Raw genomic sequence first — 19,377 nt, 5'->3', positions numbered from 1 at the left:
TAATTTATTTTATTTAAGTTTTAAAATCAGAAAAAAATTATAATATATTAAATTTTACTAAACAAAAATGAGAAATGTCCCTTGGTATCTAATTGGAATAAATTTTTCATCTTATATTTATATTTTATTTCAGCTTTATTTCAATTAACACAATTTTTTTAATAGTTTTTATTTAGTTAATGGTAATAACCTTGCATATGCAGCATACTTATATATATATATATATATATATATATATATATATATATATATATATATATATATATATATACTCTTCTACCCATTTTGCTTGATGTAGTCAGATTACTGACTCACAAGGATCTGAAAGGAGGTTCAGCTTTTCTTTAATGTTGATATACAACAAATACAAACTTTCCATTTTAACAACAGCACATGCTTCTCTTGGTCAAGTCGACCTCGTTCTTCAGTGGTTTGACTTTGCTGAAGGAGTAAATAAAGTTTCAGATATGAGATTCCACATGCCTGAGGACAGGTCTATTGATGAGAACTGTATCTGCAGCGAAACTATAATACAGTAGGTCATTATACCCTGAAATAATATGATGACAGAATGCACTGCTAGCTCAACTATATAAATGTGTGTGTGTGGGTCTGTGTGTGATATAACAGATGGTGAGCAATGTGTTTAGAGGCACTCTAAATTTCAGCAGTGAAAATAAAGCCCAGCTGCGGAACAGAAAGCAACGCTGCAATCACAGAGCATTGTCTCACACCATCACATACACGAAAGCTTCCTCAGCTCTTAATCCCTCTTCACATGCAGTTAAAATCTTTCTCTCTCTCTCTCTCTCTCTCTCTCACACACACAGCTTGAGCTTTGAAATGCGATCACAGGGAGGCTTGTTCAACAGAGGTTTGCGCGGAAGTGTCGTTCAGAACAGCATGATCCACTAATGGTTCTCAGTTTTTTTGTCACACCCCAGCACCTTTGAAACTAGAACAGACATTTTTTTACTCCCCATGACCATAATCTGAGTGTCTGTCAGTATTGTTGACAACCTAATCTCTATCTATCTATCTATCTATCTATCATGGGTGGTTGCAGGTAAACAGATGACGATTAAGAAGAAGGTTTCAATACAAAGCTTTAATAACAATACTCCAAAAGCTAGGCAAACAGGATGCAACACACACTTAATACAATGGTGACAGACAAACACTGGCTGAACTGGAGGAACGATTAGTTCACTTTAAAATGAAAATTAACCCATGATTTACTCACCCTCATACCATCCTAGGTGACTTTCTTCTTTCAGACGAATACAATCAGAGTTATATTAATAATCACCCTGATGCTCCTAAGCTTTATAATGGCAGTGCACGGAAACCACCTGTTTGAAACTCAAAAAAGTGCATCGATCCATCATAAACGTACTCCGCATGGCTCCAGGGGGTTAATAAAGGCCTTCTGAAGCGAAGCGATGCATTTGTGTAAGAAAAATATTTATATTTAACACGTTATAAAGTCAAATAACTAGCTTCCGCTAGACTGCCTTCCATATTCAACTTACGAAAAAAGCCTTGGACGTAGCTTACGCATTTTGAAATGAAATTACACTTTCTTTGTAAGTTGAATATGGAAGGTGGTTTCCGTGCACTGCCATTATAGGAACATCAGGGTGATTATTAAAGGGCACCTATTATGCTCCTTTTTATTATTTATTTATTTATTTATTTATTTATTTTTTTACATAATTTAAAGTAAGTCTCTGATGTCCCCAGAGTGTGTATGTGAAGTTTTAGCTCAAAATACCCCAGAGTGTGTATGTGAAGTTTTAGCTCAAAATACCCCACAGGTTTATTTTAAAGCATGTTAAAATTGCCAATTTTTGGGAGTGAGCAAAAATGTGCTGTTTTAGTGTGTGTCCCTTTAAATGCAAATGAGCTGCTGCTCTCTGCCTAAGAGGGCGGAGCTTCAAGAGCTGATTCTCCGGTGTCAGGAGTCAGGATGCACTAATAATGTCAGAAACTGTCAGTAAGTGTTCAGTTCGAACCAGATTCGGACAATAATATCTACAGATCCAGATAATATATGCTGCATGGAGAGAGAACAGGTATAGTTTAGCTTAATTTGTCATCTTGCTTGTATTCATTATTAGTACAAGCCTGTTGTGCCAGACCCCATCTGAATGATGGCCAAAACATTATTGATGAGTTTTATGATGTTTATTGTACTTCACCCAAAAGATGAAGCGTTCGTTGTCACTCCAAAAAATCACCATAAGAGCTTAATAAAACACAGTGCAAGTGTGCATTAAAATATTATCCATAAACTCTCTCTCTCCCTTGCATTATATCAACATACACAGAGAATTACACAGAAACACTCGTTACATTTAACAGTAAACAAATATAGTAGTCAACATTTGAAGTGGATCAAAACCTTTCATCAAAGTTGTCCTAAAACCTTCTTCTTAGGACAACTTAGTTCTTAGGACAACTTTGATGAACTTTTTTGATCCACTTCAAATGTTGTCTACTGTATATAAAGACCTTATGCCTTCATTTAGAAAATGAAAACTACATGGATGATGAGACTGCTTTGGTTTAATGGGGATTAAAAAAGAAAGCGCAGGTGGCTTTTTATCATTGTATGGTGATTGTGTTCACACACTGCCAACACACTTTTATGTCCAAACACCATGTAAAAGTGGATTTTGCATAATAGGTGCCCTTTAATATAACCTTTTTTTTGTAATCTGAAAGAAGAAAGTCATATACACCTAAGATGGCTTGAGGCTGAGTAAATCATGGGGTAATTTTCATTTTAAAGTGAAATAATCCTTTAAATACACAATGGTGATGAACTAAAAGATGAACAGCTGTGATGATTAGTGTTAGTGTCCATGGCAACAAATGAGTGGCGGGAAACTCAAAGGAACACATGATGAATAAAAACAAACTAAAAGTTTATGATAACTAAGACAAATTAAACATAACTGTGACAATCTATCTATCTACCTACAATAAAAGTCAATGGGCTCCAGTGTTGTTTGGTTCCCAATGTTCTACAAAATATCTTCATTTGTGCTCCATAAAAAAAATAAAAAAAATCACACCCAGCTTACAGGAATCGTCAGAAATGTAGCTAAGGTTCTGGCAAGGTTCTGTCAAAGTAATGGAACAAACGTTCTTTCAGTAACGTTAATAGTATGTTCATTCAAAGTTTATCTGGTTTTTAACAATGTTCTCAAAATGTTAGCGCAAAAAAAAAAAAAAAAAAAAAAAAAATATATATATATATATATATATATTTTTTTTTTTGTGCATTTACTCTGGATGTTTTGATATGTACTGTGTATATATATACAGTACAGTCCAACAGTTTGGAACCACTAAGATTTTTAATGTTTTTAAAAGAAGTTTCATCTGCTCACCAAGGCTACATTTATTTAATTAAAAATACAGTAAAAAACAGTAATATTGTGAAATATTATTACAATTTAAAATAACTGTGTACTATTTAAATATATTTGACAAAGTAATTTATTCCTGTGATGCAAAGCTGAATTTTCAGCATCGTTACTCCAGTCTTCAGTGTCACATGATCCTTCAGAAATCATTCTAATATGCTGATTTGCTGCTCAATAAACATTTATGATTATTTTCAATGTTGAAAACAGTTGTGTGCTTTTTTTTTTCAGGATTCCTTGATGAATAGAAAGTTCAAAAGAACAGCATTTATCTGAAATACAAAGCTTCTGCAGCATTATACACTACCGTTCAAAAGTTTGGGGTCAGTAAGAATTTTTATTTTTATTTTTTTGAAAAGAAATTAAAGAAATGAATACTTTTATTCAGCAAGGATGCATTAAATCAATCAAAAGTGGCAGTAAAGACATTTATAATGTTACAAAAGATTAGATTTCAGATAAACACTGTTCTTTTGAACTTTCTATTCATCAAATAATCCTGAAAAAAAATATTGTACTCAAATATTTTGTACAATTGTACACATTAAATGTTTCTTGAGCAGCAGATCAGCATATTAGAATGATTTCTGAAGGATCATGTGACACTGAAGACTGGAGTAATGATGCTGAAAATTCAGCTTTGCCATCACAGAAATAAATTACTTTGTGAAATATATTCAAATAGAAAACAGTTATTTTAAATTGTAATAATATTTCACAATATTACTGTTTTTTACTGTATTTTTAATTAAATAAATGTAGCCTTGGTGAGCAGACGAAACTTCTTTTAAAAACATTAAAAATCTTAGTGGTTCCAAACTTTTGGACTGTACTGTATATATATATATATATATATTTTTTTTTTTTTTTTTTTTTTTTTGTGCTAACATTTTGAGAACATTGTTAAAAACCAGATAAACTTTGATAAACTTTTGCATCGTATATATATATATATATATATATATATATATATATATATATACATCGTTCATGGAATGATTTTCTTTTCCTGAAATGTTTTAGTTGGATGTTCATCTAATATTTTTAAAATTGTACTAGTTGTTTCACAATTTTAAGAGAATATTTAAAAGTAAGGTTCCCATTATGTTTGCAGAATGATGAAATACTCTTAACGCTCATATAACCAAGGGGAAAAAAAAAAAAAAACATTTAAGAAAACTGGATGTTTTGAACTTTCAGAGAACATTCAGAAATACCATTTTCATAACTTAATGGGAATGTTAGAAAAATGTTTTTAGAACATATTTTGGAACAACATGAGGGTGAGAAAATTATGAAAGAATGTTCATTGTTGCGCAAACTGTCCTTTTTAGGTACTCTTCATTATATTAAAAAGTCTTAAATAAATTCTTAAATAAAAGCAATGCTGATTTATAAGAAAAAGTATAAATGGATTTGTTGACCAAAAAATATAAATTCCATCTTCATTTACTCACCCACATGTTGCTAAAAACCTGTATGGTTTTATTTTTCATCCATGGAGCACAAAAGGAGATGGATGGGATATAAAAGGATAATGATTGTGACCTTTAAACTCTCTCTCTCTCTCTTTCTCTCTAAGTAAAGATAACCTGTTACAAAAAAACTGTGTGCATTTTATTTTTTTGTTTTTTTTTGTTTACATATTTCCACTATGATCACAGCAGAAAATAGAGTGTTAACAGGCATGTGATCATTTCAGCTTAAGTAATTCAACATAAAGCGGGGAGGTGTGATTACATAACCGTCACACTGTGATTGCCTGAAGATGCTCTGACTGAATTATTGACATATATTTGATATTCATTTTGTTGAAATTACATTTCAGTCTTCTAGGGAGGGAAGTCTTAAATTGGAAGTGGCATACAACTGGCTCATGTTTCTTTGTCTATCTGTCATTCTGTCAGTTATCTGCCCCTCTCTCTCTTTTTCACTCCCTCGTCTATATATATTACTGGAGCGTTAGAAGCCAACTTTTGGTGAGACTTCATTAACGAACAAAGAGAGCTGTAAGGTAAGATCTGTTGGGAAAGGAAAATAGCAAAATCCATGTGAAATGGAAAGGATTAAACCAAGTTTAATTGTCAGGTGTATGTTACGTTTTCAATGTCCTCCAACAAATATGTCCATATAGGTCATTTGTCACTTCCCTGAAATACAACCCATAGGAGCGTTTACTAAAGTTGCACCCCTATCGACAACAGGACGCTTTCATTTTAATGCATGAAATACGACCCATTGGAGCATTTACTAAAGTTGCACCCCAATTGACAATGGGACACTTTCATTTTAATGCATTGTACTCTTTTATCTGTGCCATATTTTGGGTTTCGCATAGCTCAATTGGTAGAGCATTGATATATATAACAATATGCGATCATGCTATCGTGGGTTTGATCCCAGGGAATGCATGTGCTCATAAAGTGTATATGCACTGTAAATCACTAAGGATAGGTTTAGGGTTGGGGTAGGTGTAGTCGTTAATAAAAAAAATGAGTTTTGCTAAATGGAAATGGGACAAATGGTGGTTAAGGGAAAGTGTAAAAAGTCCACACATTGCATTTAAATGAACACACATTTTGATTGACTTTAAAACATAAATAGGTCGTAATAAGGTGCTTGAAAAAACGACCTATAGGGTCATTTTTTGGAGGAGGACAGTCACTACGTTTTATGGACTTTTAGGGGGTATTACCACAACACAATTTTCAACTAAAAATGGAAAACTTTTTATGTGTTTTGCCTGTTCATTTACACAACACAAGTGTTTTGGGTGCCTGAAAATGCAAACTTTTGAAAATGGGTTATTATGGAGCTCCTAAAGGGAGAAAAAAAAAATACACAGACTTTTGAATATTGTGTGTCCATGCGTTACAATTTCTGGTTTATGTATACTAAAACCTATTTTCCTTTGTGTGTCACTGCCATTTTACTATGAGAGTATGGATGCAAATGAATGAATAAAGCTGTGTTTGCTCAAAATTTGGCTTTCATTAGTGCAGTATAGGCTATCTCTAATATCACGGCCTTGTGTCCGCTTTAACGCATCCTCTGACAGCCATGGCGTGAAATGGGCTGATGGCACAATATGGCTCTATGCATTGTCCTATTCAAGGGTTCAAGGGTCCAGTAAACCTCTAATATCAAGGCCTTATGTCCACTTTAACGCATCCTCTGCGGTGGCCGTGAAAACCGCGCTGTGTGTTCAATGGGCTGATAAAAAGTGCTCAAATTGTGGATTTCATTATAGCAGTTTGTCTAGTACGAGAATGAACCCAGCTACTTATTCGTTTGTAATTTTTTAAGCATGAGCCTCGATTTATATCTAAAGTCTTTTATGTCTATGGCTCTGCTCGCAATAAGCGCTGTTAGAATCGAATTAAGAAAATAAGCATTTCTCTGCCACCTGTAAGGATGTGCTAAATCCGACAAAGTGGTTTAATAAAGGGGTTTTGATTTTGTGAAATATTAAATTTTAATATTTTTATATTGGACAATATAAATATACTGCCCTAACTACATAATTTTTTACCAGGGGCGTAGCCATTATTTCAGAAGTGAGGGGGACAGAAATGTCAGATATAGAATGTTTTTATCTGACCTTTGTCTAATTGACAGATTTGACAGATTTCATTTTTTGTCTCAGCTCTTGCTTTTAATTTGAAATCAATTTGCTTTTAATAAGAAATTAAATACACCTGTGAACAATAACCAATATCTATAATATTTTTTTATTCTATAATCATTTTTTCCCTATATTTTATGATTGGTTCATGTACTACAAATACTTGTGCATTAAGTCCTCATGGATTTTATACAATGTAACAAAAAAAAAAAAAAAAAAAAAAAAAGATCACAGAATAAGACAGAAAATATACAGTACAGAAAGTATATAGTACAAACAGGAAAATAACATGATTCCTAAATCATTTGAGCATAGTTCTGTCATAACAACTCTCTGAGTTTTTGGTATGGTAATGGATATGACAATGTAGATATGTTTGGTCTTGGTGGAATAGATCTGCTACGCTGCTGCTGCTTTTATTGCTGCTGCTGCTGCTGCAGAGCAAGTACGGGACTTGCTACTGCCAATATATACACGACACGCTTCTGTGAGCAAGTAAGACATGCCGCTTCTGTACAATAGCGTACATGAATTACCCGTAGCAGATCTATACAGGTGGAGCTGGGGAAGGTGGAGGGTTTCTGAAAGCGCACTGCACTGCTAAGGCAAATGCTACTCATGTATTTGAAGATTGAGCATGTGAGCTCATTGGCTACTGATACAGCAGGAACCAATCATCTGTGTTCTATAGATAATGATGTGATTACGTCAAGCAGGTTGAGTTAAGGACCTATTAGCCTGTGACAGAACTTTGTATTTGGGGTATCACATATAAAATGTTTATTTAGATGCTGTCAATATATCCTCGTATATCTGAATGTACAAAAATGCATGTGTAAATGTTTCTGATACCAGGTGGACAATATTTGGGTAAGACCTGCAAACTTAGACAGGATGAGACCATTTGACTGACACGTAAAGCAACCACGTATCTTAATGAAGACCTAAGAAATGCAAAAAAAAGTTTAAGTCAGGGAGACATTTAGGGCAACAGCTCATTATAAATCAATAGAAGTCAATGGAAAGTTCCCAACATAGAAAAAACAAATGTGTGTGTGTGTGTGTGTGTGTGTTAGTATGTTTGTGTGGTAAAGTGAATATGCTTATCTGACAGCAATCTCTGTGTTTAATGGACTCTGCTGTAATAGTGTTTATACAGCATTGCTTAATGCCTCCAGCTGCTTTGTGTTCTGCACCTAGCAGATGTGTCTGTGTGTGTTTATGGGTATGCATGTGCTAGAATTGTACACAGCATGTTTATACATGTGAAGTACATGTGCGTTTTATTAGCACAGATGTATGTTTTTGCAATACAATTGAAGGGTTTGTGGTTCAGTTTTACAGCCTTTAATGATAGATGTTTTATTTCCAAAATTCAGGATGCTTTTGGTAAACACCCCCTAAATGAGAATTTGCTGACCGACAGTGATTGAACGAAAGACTTTTCAGCAATAAACCTGAACAAATGTTTGGTGAACTGAATAAAAAGATTATAAAGATTCACTGGGATCAAAATCACTATTACTGGTATATTATAAATGTACAAAAGATTTTAGCACTTTGGTATCAGTTACAGTTGCATTGATATCAGTTAGATATCGATGAGGCTTTTTGAAGACGCTTTCTATAGGGGGTACATTTGAAAACATTGCATTTTCGCATTGCAGTGTGGATATATTCGAAAATATATGAGGCATATTTAGTCATGTGGCACATACTATACCCATAGATATCTGTTTATGTGCCTGCTATGTGCTATTCACTCGCAGTTTGTTAAAGATAAATGTACAAACTTCAGATTAGATTTACGCAAAGATGACTGTTAATTTACATGGAATGGCGATTGAGTGAAAACTGGACGCACCAGTAAGTAGTGGGATATTTTGTTAATAAAATGATTGTACCAAAAGAATATCGTGAGAAATTTATACACATTAATAATGAAGATTATTACAGTTTAAGAATGGGTATAATGTAGACAAGTAATGATTAAAAGCCTGCATAGAGAAGCCTTTTAGAAGACTTTTAGAAAAGTTTCTTATGTTGTGTTTCAAATGTGATACATTTAGTAGAGGGAAAGTCATGATATGTAATAGCGTGATAGACACTGAACTCCAGAGGAGTGAGGTGGGGAGAGACGAGTCGATATCCGTACTTGAAGGCAGCGGAAAGAGATGGATAGATGGTAGCACCTCAGCCAGCTGGAAAGGACAGAAGAGTCACTGTGTCTTGTGTGTACCAGAATATGTGCTGAGGAACAAGTGACAATGGAAGTGAGATCTGGAACCGTCACAGCTATTGCCTACAGATACGACCTCACGGTTTGGTTAGAAGCTGGCAGAAGTTCAGATGGGATGCGAACAGGCAAAAGATTATAGACCAAAGGGAGGAAAGTGGGTAGAGAGTGACAGGTAGGACGTCCTGCAGATGCAGTGGAGGGCATCAAAGCTGCAGCAAAGAAAGACATGGAAAGGAAACAGAGCGTAAATAAGCCAAAGCAATTGCAGCCAAGCCATGGTGGTCAATTTCCCGCCTAGTGAGAAAGATAGGGTGTTAAAAGCGGCATGGCTATTGAGTCCCCAGCGGTTGTCGAGTTGGAAAAAGAAATGAAACTGGTGCCATGGTCACCGGTGGAGCAGAAACAGATGGAGACGGAAGGATTAAGAAGTTGGCATCAGTGCTGGTAATTTTGATCCCACTGAATCTTTATAATTTTTTTGATCCTGTCACCAAAAACATTTGTTCTGGTTCATTACTGAAACGGCTTTACCGTCAGTCAGCAGATTCTTGTTCAGGGGTGCGCTGTTAGCCAACTATGCTTAGGCAACAGCAAGATAAAGGAGTCTGACATTTCTGTTCCAAAAATGTTTAAAATATAATTTCCACCACATAATTTTATCAAACAAAATAACCTTTAGTAAAATGCCAGTTTGGAAATTTCCCTAAATGTCCATGGCAATGGTCCTCAAACAACCTCTCTGATATTGGACAGACTGAGAAACCCTCATTTAATCTACAGTGCTGCTCAATATAGTCAAACACTCAACCTTAATTAAAACTCACAAAACCCACATCCACCAGTGGATGTCCAGGGAGGTTTTTGGACAAAGTATGAATGTGTGTAAAAAATGATTAATATATCTATGGACGGGAAATTAAAAGTGATCCTAAATGCTTACAGTATACATCATATCAGCAAATGTGTTAGGGATCAATAATTCCTATTTCCAAAATTACTCTAAGTCTCCTTGTGTCTGCGTTTCCTTTAAATTGGTCGATAATGTTTCATCAGCGACGAAGGCATTAGTGTTGCAAGCTACTCTCTATGATGAATACCATTGAAAAAATGACATACTTTACCATTATTTGTGTGTTTTTTGTCTTGTGTATGTTGCCATATTGCTCCATTGTGTTCAACCACAAATGTTTAATGACAGGCTTTTGAACCTAAATTGAGTGGGTTAGTTTTGGGTTCTTTAAAAACCAATTTGGCTTATTGGAAATGCATAACTCAAACTACAGTTTTACAAAAACATATCTATACCAGTAAACTGTGACTCTTGAACCTTTGCCCTCTCACCCCCTTCCCTCTTTGGGAATCTCATGTCTTCTTCTATAGTACTGTAAAAGTTACCTTTGACAAGAAATGCAATCAGCACAGTGAGTTTGAGAGTTATCACCAAAATCAAACAAAATGTAATAAATCCTTATTATACTCAAATTCTTATTACAAATAATTGGGTCATCACACAATCTGTGTTTGCATTTCAGTGGAATATGTTGACAATTGGCCAAGGTTCAAAACGTATGACACACAAAACCAACTAAATTTAATGTAAGCCAGCACATCATGACAGCAAATTAGTGACAGACACTTCCACATCAAAGACAGTGAATAGCGATCATGGCATTTTTACAGCAGACGGTTAAATAAATGTAACAGACCGTAATAATCTTATTATTTGGGAAAATTGTAACTATTATGCAGACAGTGGCAGTGGCGGCCAAAATAAAATCAGTTGGCACTTGACCTATTAGATTTTAAATAACTTACCCAAACAGCAAACAATTCCAGCATATATAATTCCTGGGGTTGAAATGCTTTCAAAAGCTTTGGCTTTCTACACCAAATTAAGCTCTGGTGTAAGTCTTCCTTTGTCAGTTAAAGGATTAGTTCACTTTCAAATGAAAATTACCCCAAGCTTTACTCACCCTCAAGCCATCCTAGGTGTATATGACTTATGAGGTGTATACTGTGTGCAGAATTATTAGGCAACTTGATTTTCTGATCATATTTTTTTTCCAAGCACATTTTACCAATTCCAATCCACATCAATCTTAATAACTACTATTAATATTGTTTTTAATCATTTATAAGTGATATGTAATTGTTCATGAAGGCTGGAAATGAAAAATGCCTTATAATCAGGTGTGCATAATTATTAGGCAGGTTTTCTTTTACAGGCAAAATGAGCCAAAAAAGAGATTTAACTCAGACCGAAAAGTCAAAAATTATTAAATGCTCATGAGAAGGACGCAATACTAATGCAATACTAGAAATTGCAAAGTTAAAGCATGACCAAGGGACAGCAAAATGCTCAATGGGTCAGCGGGATCATACAAAAACAGCTGGAAAAGAAAAGACACTGCAAAAGAATTAAGAATTAAGGTGAGTAATTAAAGGTGCCCAAGAACATGTTTTCAAAAGATGTAATATAAGTCTTAGGTGTCCCCTGAATGTGTCTGTGAAGTTTCAGCTCAAAATACCCCTTGCGCCTATTTTGAGGCATCATTATAAATGCGCCGATTTATGCAGCGCGGCCCCTTTAAATCTCGTGCTCTCCGCCCACGGAGCTCGTGCTTGCCTTAAACAGCTATAAACAAAGTTCACACAGCTAATATAACCCTCAAAATGGATCTTTACAAAGTGGTCGTGTAACATGTCTAATCGTGTAAGTAGAGTATTTAATTGGATGTTTACATTTGATTCTGCATGAGTTTGATTGTCCTCCGTGGCTAACGGCTAATGCTACACTGTTGGAGGGATTTATAAAGAATGAAGTTATGTTTATGAATTATACAAACTGCAAGTGTTTAAAAAATTAAAATAACGACAGTCTTGTCTCCGTGAATACAGTAAGAAATGATGGTAACTTTAACCACATTAACAGTACATTAGCAAAACATGCTAACGAAACGTTTAGAAAGACAATTTACAAATATCACTAAAAATATCATGATATCATGGATCATGTCAGTTATTATCGCTCCATCTGCCATTTTTCGCTATTGTTCTTGCTTGCTTACCTAGTCTGATGATTCAGCAGTGCACATCCAGACGTTCATACTGGCTGCCCTTGTGTAATGCCTTTCATAATGTTGGGAACATGGGCTGGCATATGCAAATATTGGGGGCGTACACTCCGACTGTTACGTAACAGTCGGTGTTATGTTGAGATTCGCCTGTTCTTCTGAGGTCTTTTAAACAAATGAGATTTATATAAGAAGGAGGAAACAATGGAGTTTGAGACTCACTGTATGTAATTTCCATGTACTGAACTCTTGTTATTCAACTATGCCGAGGTAAATTCAATTTTTGAATCTAGGGCACCTTTAAGTGTGAAACCATCAGGAACCCTTTAGTCTCCAGCGCCACCATTTTCCAGAACTGCAACCTACCTGGAGTCTCCAGAAGTGCAAGGTGTCAGGATCTCAGAGACTTAGGTTAGCTAAAGAATCCTAAAAAATGACCCGCACTTAATAAGAATCACAAGCTGAAGTGTTATAAAATACATGAAGACTGGGTTTTTATAGGCCTTATAGACAGACAGCTTGAGAGTGACTCCTGAAGGACCACATCCTCTTGTACCACTGTTTGAAGAATTTATCCTCCAGAATCTGGCAGTAAGTTTTGGAAGATAATTTTTAGTCCATCTCTGCAAGACGGACATTTCAGGATAAGAGATGAACTAAAAGTGAACTCCCACACCTTACTGCCAGATTTTGGAAGATAAATTCTTCAAACAGTGGTACAAGAGAATGTGGTGCTGGTCCTTCAAGAGTCACTCTCAATCTGTCTGTCTATAAAGCGTATTAAAAAATAATAATAATAATAGTAATAAAAAATAAAAAAAAAACAGTATTCATGTATTTTACAATACTTCAGCTTGTGATTCTTATTATGCCATTCTTATTTAGGTCTTATTAGATTCTTTAAGCTAACCTAAGTCTCTGAGATCCTGACACCTTGCACTTCTGGAGACTCCAGGTAGGTTGCACTTCTGAAAAATGGTGGCACTGGAGACTAAAGAGTTCCTGATGGTTTCACACTTAATTCTTCACCTTAATTCATAATTCTTTTGCAGTGTCTTTTCTTTTCCACCTATTTTCGTATGACCCTGCTGACCCAATGAGCATTTTGCTGTCCATTGGTCATGCTTTAACTTTGCAATTTCTAGTATTGCATTAGTATTGCATCTTTCTCGTGAGTATTTAATAATTTTTGACTTTTCAGTCTGAGTTAAATCTCTTTTTGGCTCATTTTGCCTGTAAAAGAAAACCTGCCTAATAATTCTGCACACTTGAATATAAGGCATTTTTCATTTCCAGCCTTCATGAACAATTATATATCACTTATAAATGATTAAATACAAAATTAATAGTAGTCATTAAGATTAATGTGGTTTAGAATTGGTAAAATGTGCTTGAAAAAAAAATATGATCAGAAAATCAACTTGCCTAATAATTCTGCACACAGTCTATATGATGAATATGAGGTGTATATGATGAATATAAATATACTGACGAATGTGAGCTTTATAATGGCAGTAAGCATTATCAAATGAGTATGAGGTGAAGAAAGTGTCTCCATCCACATCCATCCATCATAAACATATTCCACACGGCTTAATACAGGTTAATAAAGGCCTTCTGAATTGAAGCGATGCATTTGTGTAAAAAATATCCATATTTAACAAGTTATGAAGCAAAATTTCTAGCTTCCGCCAGACCGCATTCCGTATTCTACTTACGAAGAAAGTGTAAAACTCTAGCAGTTCACAAAGCTTACACTACGTCCTAAGCCTTCCCTATTCAACTTACGGAAAAAGTGTAACCGATGCGATGCCAGTTTACACTTTCTTCGTAACTTGAATATGGAAGGCAGTCTGGCAGAAGCGAGATATTTTACTTCATAACTTGTGGAATTTTTTTTTTTTTTTATGCATCGTTTTCAATGCATCGTTTTCCTTTCAGAAGGCCTTTATTAACCCCCCTGAAGCCGTGTGGAATATGTTTTTGATGGATGGATGTGGATGGAGACACTTTCTTCAGCTCAAACTTGTTTGGTAATGCTTACTGCCATTATAAAGCTCAGATGCGTCAAGATATTTATTAAAGGGATAGTTCACCCAAAAATGCAAATTTGGTGTTTATCGCATCCTGTAGATGTAGGTGACTTTGTTTCTTCAGTAGAACACAAATTATGATTTTTAACTTTAACTGTCTTAGGACATCATTGTGTCGTCACAAGCCTCAGGGTTTAATTTGGATTTGTCTAAGTATATTTTTTGACTCTTATAAATTGTGTTCCCATTCACTCCCGTTATTTGACTGACAGACGGCAATGGTTGGAGTTAAAAATCATAATTTGTGTTCTACTGAAGAAACAAAGTCACCTACATCTTGGATGCCCTGGGGGTAAGCAGATAAACATCAAATTTTCATTTTTGAGTGAACTATCCCTTTAATATTTCTCTGATTGTGTTCATCAGAAAGAAGAAAGTCATATACACTTAGGATGGCTTGAGGGTGAGTAAAGCTTAGGGTAATTTTCATTTGATAGTGAACTAATCCTATAACTCAGCAGTTTTTTCCTGATCCTGTTCACCACTGCGGGCGGAACTTGTCATAAACTTTGTGATAACAAGCCCATTGAGAGAGGACGATATGATTGGTCAGTTTTCCTTTCATTTGAAATTAGTCTCTTATTTGACTTGCTATTGTAATTTCACAGCTGGACCACCAATCACAGAACTGAAAGAATTCTAATATGGAGAAATGTGAAAATACATAACCCAACTGAACAGGCAGATTTTAAGGGTTTATTTCCTCAAAAAGATTTAGATGTTTTTTGTCAATTGATGAATTCCAAAAATAACATTAGAACTGATGACTTTTTTACTTTTAAACTATTATATAAAAGCTTGTAAATATTATTATTATTATTATTAATATTATTTACAATAGTTTAGGCCCTCTCTGATGTTTCCCATCTGATCTGTACATACATGTCACACTTGAAAAAAATAAAAATAAAATAATTTTCACACAAATTATGATTGAGGGCAGTTAATAAAGACATTTTCGCACGTTTCATGGCACAATGTTATGTTATGACCCCAATACACTTTTACCATAGAGCATGAATTATCAACTAATAATAATTTAACAACAAACAACATACAAACATTTTTGCCTCATAGCTCCATATTTTTCTGACATAGTAAACTTGCTCAGTAGCTCACGATACAGCACTGCACCTGAGATCTGAAGCACTAGGTACAAGTTCTGTCAATCACAAATCAAAAAGAATTGGAGAAGCAAACTAAAATGGCATGGCTTTGCATTTTTTTCCTCACTTTTGCTTTCATTAACACTATTAGGTTAGAGTTTAGTGTAGGTGCTACATTTTAAATACGATAAAGCATTAATGTTTTAGTGCCACTTACTGGATATTTAATTTCTGAACAGGCTCCATATGTACACCAACCAATGTATTAAAACATTGCCAGATTCTAGTTTCGGACAAAACTTTTGCTTTAGATACAGTGTGCTACATAATCGACAGATTTGCACACTATTTTAGTATTTATAAGACGTTTGATGACAGTTTTGACACATGCTGTCTTAACTCTGTGTCAGGTTCGAGAATAACAGTTCATACAAACATTTAACTAAAAATGACAACAAATAACAACAAATAAACTTCTTAAGAGCAGCACTTTTCAGAGGCTTTTAAACTGTTGAGGCGATAAGGTTGCCAACATTTAAAAAAAAAAAAAAAAAAAAAACTGCTTAAATGTGTTTCTCATTAGCAGAATATCGGCCTGTTAATTAATCGAATTGATTAATTCCTGTTGAAATGTTTCACCCTGGTGGCTCCTGCAGTGTGTGTGTGTGTGTGTGTGTGTGGACTGCATAGGGCACATGGCCAGTTTCTGCACTAAAAGAGGGATATGTAATTAAGACTGCTATTCTGTTCATCCCACCTCCCACCACCTAGACAGCAGCTAACTATTTCTTCATTACAAAAAGGCTATCATCACCAAGCTATGGCCTCAACACAAATAGGTATAGGGATGCACCCATAAGATTTTTTTTGGGTCAATACCGAATTTAACTCCCTGAGGTCTGAAAACGCGCCGGCGACTTAAAATACTCCGTCATTTTTTGTCATAGAGACATAAGTAATATATCAATTGAAACTATAGAATATCTTCTTTTATTTGTATACACTCAGAGTAAAAACAAAATGTTGTACTTTTTGCAAAATAAAGAAAATTAAAATGATGTATGATCTGTCCTCTCCCTCTGAACAAAGTTTAATCTGATAGTTCTCAGAAAATGAACTATAACTTAGTGAATACTAATCACAAAAAAAAATAGACAGTGAAATGTCAGGTTTTAAATCATGTAAGTCATATCGAAAACAAAAATTCTGTGTTTATGTAATCTGTATGAAAAGAGACACATGTCAGAAATCCGTGATTCAGCTCATTATCCGCTAATGCGGCCACGCCCACGGAGCGAGCGCTATTCAGAGGCAAATTCAGAGGTAATATATGCATACATCGTCTCAATCGTGTATTTATTGTCCTGAAAAGTGTTTATCTGTATGTAAACGCCTGTATGTTAGCGACCTCTGGAAGACATGCCGTTAGTTCCTGATATGTCCTCTTGTTCTTTAGACTAAATGTGCTCAGAGAGCGCCCTCCGGCTGCAAATATGAATTGAAAACACCATTCCTGAAATGTCCTCTTCTTCTTTAGAATAATTTGTGGACTAAAGGTGTACAGAGCACCCTCCGGCTGCAAGTATGAATTGAAAACACCAGCGCTCATAGTGATGACAATGAATATAGAATATAACTCATCTGTATAGAAAATTGACATAAACATATGAGAATCCATCAATATTTCTCCAAATGTGAATGCTTTTAAACTAAAAACCTATATCCAGACTCTTTGCATCACAGAAATACATTATATTTTAAAGAATATAATAGAATACCATTATTTTAAATTGAGCTGAGACATGATTACAGAGGTTTTTTTTCACAGCCTACCTGACTGAAAGGCCTCATTAATATGCAGCACCATTAGAGGTTCTTTATGCGATTCTTTTGTCTTCTCAGGTGTAAATGAGCCATTATTCATGATGATTCACGCCTCCACGCATACTGTGTTTCTTGACAAAAAGTGTCTTACAAAAACGAAATCAATATATTGTTTTATATGAACAAGTAGGCATTATAATTTTTACATAATTTTGAAGCAAAAACTCTAGCCTACAACCCCCAATACCCAGAAGTCTTGTAAACACAGATTTAATATATATTTTTGGCCTTATTTCAGTGACTTAATTTTTTAGTTTTTTCAATAACCACGCATAAACGTTATTCCTTCAAAAACACAAACATGTGCATACATGTTCCTCACATATTATGGTAGCCTAGTTTGTGCTGAACACAGTGTAATGACACTTTTGTCATTAATATGTATATGAACAACTGAAAAAAGCACAAATGTCAGGGCATGTCAAAACTTCTCCAGGCCCCAAATCAGCCTCAGACTCCAGAGGGTTAACAAACAATTATTGGCTGATTCTAATACTGATACCGATATTTGTCACTTGCTCTCTTATTTGAAGTTTTGTCATTAAAATAGATTGTTTTTTGATCATGTTTTAATTTGGCAAAGTTCAAAAACACATGCATTTAGTTATTCTAGCTAGTTTATTGCACATTCAAATCATTTCTACGCTGTAAACCCGAATAAGTTGGCAAAACTCAAAAAAATTGAGGTAATCAGTTACATAATTTTTTTTTTTAAGTTAAGAAATTAAAAGTTTAAGTAAGCAAAGCTTGCAGAATTTTTTATACTTATACATTTTGATTGCTCTTAACTTGATATATTTAACTTTAAAAAAATGTAATCTCAATCTTAAATATTTCTAGTAGTGGAAACTTGGCTAGCTTCAACTAACTTATTCAATAAATGCTACCTTGGTAACACAATGCTTTGCTAACTGAGTACAGTAATATAAAACGTTTACCATGATCTACTGTTTGAGCTACAGGAACTTGCATTCTTGTTTCTTGGGTCTTGTTTACAGCAAGGAGAGCTGTAGTATTTGAAGATAGTGTTTCCATCTGTCTCAATGGCAGTTGCTCGCATGAGACCCCTGGAAGTACACTCTTTAAAATCTCTCAGTCCCGTATACAGTTTTTATTGTAAGCCACTCACCTGAGCCATGAATGTCATGTGATGTATCACTCTGGAGCAGCAGGAAAATTACAATAAAAGGGATAATTCACCGCAAAATGAAAATTTGCTAATTTACTCACCTTCAGCCCATCCAAGATGTAGATGAGTTTTTTTCTTCAGTAGAAAAAAAACAGTAGAAAAAACGATCTGTAATGAAGATTTTTAGCAACGGTCCTGAGCACGTTTATGGCAGTCTGGAGCGTGAGCTTCTTGTCCTTAATTTTGTTTTGCCTGTATATGTTTTTTACTTCCAAAGTTAAACAGAAATAGGTTTAAAAAAATATATGTATTGATGATTCTCCCTCTCTATGCAAGTCAAGAGCTTGGCTGTTATCTTTGACAGTACTCCGTCATTTGAAGAATACATTAACAGTGTTACTCATACTTCCATATACATATCACTAACCATATTCATCCAGCTCTCTCAATGAGGAGCACTACCATTATGGTCCATGCTCTAGTCACATCGCACATTTACTGATGTAATGCTCTTCTCACAAGCTCTTACATAAACTTCAGTTAGTCCAGTACATGGCTGCACGAATCATCACCAGAACTCTTTTGGTAGAAGACATTACCCCTGTTCTCCAACAACTGCACTGGCTTCCTGTTAAACACTGTAAGGAATTTAAGATTTTGCTCCTAATTTATAAGGCGCTTCACAACATGGTTCCTTCTTATTTTTCTGATCTTCTTTCCATAAATACTCCTGTACTTTTAGATAATCTTCTGCATTCATTTTAGTTCTTCCACACAGGTGTGTATGACTTCC

General features: G+C 34.8%; 1 protein-coding gene across 1 annotated transcript in view; it reads left to right on the top strand.

Annotated features, from left to right (window-relative positions):
* The window catches only part of LOC125278978 (exostosin-1), a 415,240-nt gene that overhangs the window by 28,831 nt on the left and 367,032 nt on the right, over positions 1–19,377 (top strand).

The sequence above is a fragment of the Megalobrama amblycephala genome, linkage group LG11 (genome assembly GCF_018812025.1).
Source record: "Megalobrama amblycephala isolate DHTTF-2021 linkage group LG11, ASM1881202v1, whole genome shotgun sequence".
Classification (NCBI taxonomy): domain Eukaryota; kingdom Metazoa; phylum Chordata; class Actinopteri; order Cypriniformes; family Xenocyprididae; genus Megalobrama; species Megalobrama amblycephala.
Note: the sequence above shows the minus strand (reverse complement) of the source record. Positions and strands in the feature narration are given on the sequence as shown.